At 41.1% G+C, this 4,430-nt stretch overlaps 1 non-coding gene across 1 annotated transcript; it reads left to right on the top strand.

The window, feature by feature from the left end:
• The first annotated feature begins 3,574 nt into the window (after nucleotides 1–3,574).
• Nucleotides 3,575–3,685, top strand: LOC128110233 (U6 spliceosomal RNA). Its single transcript, XR_008218183.1, has one exon. It is a non-coding gene; the product is annotated as a U6 spliceosomal RNA (small nuclear RNA).
• The last annotated feature ends 745 nt before the right edge of the window (nucleotides 3,686–4,430 follow it).

Raw genomic sequence — 4,430 nt, 5'->3', positions numbered from 1 at the left:
TTCGCAGTTGATACCTGCTGGCAAAGGGAAAATCCGTTTTCTCCAATGAAATGTCTCTGGGTGTATCAGCCACATTGCAAGACAGGCCCCATTCCAAGGAGTAGTTGTCAGACACAAACTCCACAGTGTGTGTGTGTGTGTGTGTGTGTGAGAGAGAGAGAGAGAGAGAGAGAGAGAGAGAGAGAGAGAGAGAGAGAGAGAGAGCAAACAAAGTTGAGTGGGTAGGAGGTAAGATCTAGAAGGAGTCGAGGGAGGAGGGAAACATGATCAAAATATACTGCACAAAACTTTTAAATAAAAAAGAGAAACAAAATCAACAGAAGTGTCTAAGTCACCACACCACAGAGATACTTGCACATCTACATTTATTGCCCCCACTAATTACAGTAGCCATGATACGGAACCGGACTGAATGTTCATCAAGAGACGTATGGGTAAAGAAGACGGTGCACATATATGCAATGGGACTTTACTGAGCTGTAATGAAGAACGAAATGATGACATTTGCAGGAAAACAGGTAAAACTGGAAGACAACACATAGAGTGAAGTAATCCAGACTCAAAATGGCAAATATTGCATGACCTCTGTTGCATGATCTCTGTCATATATGACACAAGAGTAGAAAGGCGACCTGGCTGGAGGAAGTGATGGGATCCACATGACATTAGAAAGGGACTTCGCCAGAGGAAGTGATGGGATCCACGTGACATAAAGAGAAGGACTATTTTGAGAGAGGAAGATCAGAAGGAAGGGAAGAGACAATGTGGGTAGGCAGTGGGAGATAAATAAGAATGAAGTAAAATTATTTATACATATATATGTATATATATTAAAATGACACAGTGAAGCTTGTCACCTTGTAAGCTAACTTAAATTAATCTAAACACACACAAAAAGAAGCTAGTAGGACTTGGGTGTCACTACATAATTGTTAGAAAAGACTGGGCGGAGACATCCAGAGTTCTTGGTCTCTAAATAACCAGAGAGAGGAGGGGATTTTTGTTTGATTTGTTAACTTTTGCTTCTTGAGAAGATCGCTCTGCAGGCTTAAGAAGTTGAAGTCAGGCCCTTGCTTACTTAATCCTGTATCGGCATTTGCTTCCAGAAGTTTCTAGACTAATGAAGGGGTGTTTTTTGAAGAAAGGGTTCACTTGTAAACCCAGGCCCTAGTAGCTAATAGATTTTCAGTTAGTGGATTAACGCTGATTCAGGAGCGAGTCAATGAACACAGAGGTTTCAATAATGGTTTTTAAATCAGAAAAGCAAAGGGCACAGAAATCACAAACCAAAAACATTCTTTGTTCCCTCATAAGACCTCTAGTTAGCCCAACAGTTTTCTATGCTGTACATCTGAATCCTCCCTCTTTTTTAATATTTAGTTTTAATTTTAATTGTGTGTGTGTATGTGTGTCCGTATGTGTGTTATGCACATGAGTGCAGATGCCCACAGAGGCCAGAAGAGAGCATTGGATGCCCTGGAGTTATAAGTGGTCACATGGCGGCCACAGTCAGGAAGCAGAGAGATATGAATGCTGGGGCTCAGCTCACTCTCTCCTGTTTACTCAGTTCAGGACCCCAGGCCAGGGAATGGTGCCACCCACGCTTCCAGAGAGTCTTCCCATCTCAATTAACCTAACCAGGATAATTCCTCACAGACGTGCCCAGAGGTGTGTCTTATCAAGTTGACGGTTGACATAAGCCATCACAGAATCTTTACCTTACTTCCAGAAGCCAGTCTAACACTTCACAGAGAGGCCTTTTGGTTCAGTGGGTTCCTGCTTGGCATGTCAACGCTGAGAACCTTATCATGACGGCGAAAAGTGATTTGTTCAGTAAAACCACAGAAGCTTCGATGATGAGAAACCAATGAGCCACATGGCAGCAGGGCCCATAAAACAGCAGGAACTGCTCACCCTGGAACCTTACCAGCAAAATAAGAGGTGATTAAAGGCGGGAAATGAACAGCTTTAGTGCCTTCGCATGGAATGGCTGCAGGCTTTCCATGAGTCGTTGTTCATAGAAATAGCTCACTTATCACCAGCAAGCTGTGCTAAACACACAAACAAGACCTGGGCTTGTTTGGCACATCATTTTTTAAAAAAGTTTTCTTTTATTTTTAAATTAATGCATATGTGTGCTTGTGAATGTAGGTACCTGCAGAGGCCAGAAGAGAGCACTGGATCTCCTGGAACTAGAGTTCACAGTTAAGTCACCCAATGTAGGCTCTGGAAGCCAGAGTCAGCTCCTCTGCAAGAGCAATATGTGTTCTTAACTACTGAGCCATCTCTCCTGCCCCTAGAAGAGTGGTTCTCAACCTTTCTAATGTTGTGACCCATTAATACAGTTCCTCATGTTGCAGTGACCCCCAACCATAAAATTTCCATTGCTATTTCATAACTGTGATTTTGCTACTGTTATGAATCGTAATGTAAATATCTATGTGTTTTGTTGGTCTTAGGCAACCCCTATGAAAGGGTCGTTTGACCCCCAAAGGAGTTGCCTCCCACGTGTTGAGAACCACTGCCCTCAAATATCATTTTAATGATGGCTAGGCCATAGGTCTAATCATCATGTAGCCTGTGTAATTTCATAGGGAGAAAAACTCAATGTTCCCTTTGGGCCACTCTGTTGACCAAAACCACTCTCCTTTCTATGGCAAGAAGGGTCATGGGTAGACAAGCAACACAGGCTACACCTATATCCAAACCACTTTTTAACTTAAGCTATATAATGGCTGAATTGTATCCCTCTGGAAATTCATATGCTAACACCCTAGCACCTCAGAATGTCATCACATCTGTAGAATTCTTGAAAGGAGTAGTTGCATGAAAAACGGGATCATTAGGGTGGATTATAATCCAACAAGAGAACACTCAGAGATAGGTACAGACAAAGGAATGATTGGCATGTGGAGGCACAGGAAGATGACCAGTCACCAGCCAAGCAGAATTCAATCCTGTTGTCATAGTTAATACTGATTGTCAGCTTGGGAGGATCTGGAATCATCCAGAAGACAAGCCTCTGGTCATGTCTATGAGAGAGTTTCTAGACTAGGTTAATTGATATGGAAAGATCTGCCTTACATATGGGGACACCATTCCATAGATGGGAGGTTTGGGTAGAATAAAAGGAAAAAGCACACTAAACACCAGCGTGTCTCTCTCTGTGTGTTTCCTGGCTGTAGATGAAGTGTGACCAGCCACTTCACACTCTTACTGCTCCTGTGTACAAGACGAACTGTATCGTAGACCTGCGAGCCAAAAATAATCCTTTCCTTTCTTACGATGCTTTTGACAGGCATTTTGTCCTGGTAACTAGAAAAGTAACTAATGTATCTGTGAACACCATGATGTTGCACTCTAAGCTCCAGAACAATGAGGCAATAGAATGCCGTTGTCTAAGGCTCCCAGCCTGGGGTGCTTGGTGGTTGATTTCTGACCTCGCAAGCAAATATGTGCCATATTTCCTTTCATCAACTTTGCAACTGCTCTAGAACTTAAACTCCAGGACTGTTGAGAGTTTTGCAGCTCTACATTACAATTATATTCCTGAATATAAAGCAATGCCTGGTTAATACTCAATAACATTTGCAGCACATATACTAAAATCAGAATGATATAGAGAAGATCAGCATAGACCCTGTGAAAGGATGACCCACAAATTTATGAAATGTTCCATATTTTTATAGCATCTTTTGTTGGGGATTTATACATACATATGTAATACATGTATGTATATGTATTACATATGTATATGTATACATAAATATATGTATTTACTTCTATAAAATAAAGATTTGGGGTTTGTTCAGAAAATAGTAAAAGAAATGAAATGAATGGTAAAAAATTCAAAGTTTCTTTGCAAAGATGAAGAATGAGACATCTTCTTGCTCCTGTGTTTCAACAAAATTCTAGAAGATGTAGCTGTAGTAATAAAAGACAAAAATCACAACTAAAATGTGCAAAGGAGGGGAAGAAAGGAAGAAAACAGCTTTGTTTTCAGATGGCATAGTCATCTATGCAGAAAATTTGAATGAATTATCATAGTGCCTCCTACAATTAACAAGCAGTTGGAGCATGATGATAGGATATATAAAGTTAATACATGTTAAATAAAGATGTGGAGGGAAGATGGGGTGAGGGGGAAATACATAGCGGGACAGCTAACACTAGCATGGTCATTTGAGGGGGCATATGGAAGCCTACTAGAGTAGAAGTGTCTTAATATGCATATATGGAAGAAATCTAAAGAGAATCACCAAATAACGGGGAAGACAAAGCTCCAACTAGACATCTCTCACCACCAAGTGAAAGCCCCCAGTACCAATAACGGATTGGCCAATAATTAAGTTGTTGGCCAAAAGGTGCCCCATGGAAACTCCCAAACAACTCCGTTATCACTAAGTCTACTGGTTGCTCTCCATAATCTG

Source organism: Peromyscus californicus, unplaced genomic scaffold (genome assembly GCF_007827085.1).
Source record: "Peromyscus californicus insignis strain IS unplaced genomic scaffold, ASM782708v3 Scaffold_14__1_contigs__length_90479793_seg_2, whole genome shotgun sequence".
Lineage (NCBI taxonomy): Eukaryota > Metazoa > Chordata > Mammalia > Rodentia > Cricetidae > Peromyscus > Peromyscus californicus.
The sequence above is the reverse complement of the archived record's forward strand: the minus strand, read 5'-3'. Positions and strand labels throughout refer to the sequence as shown.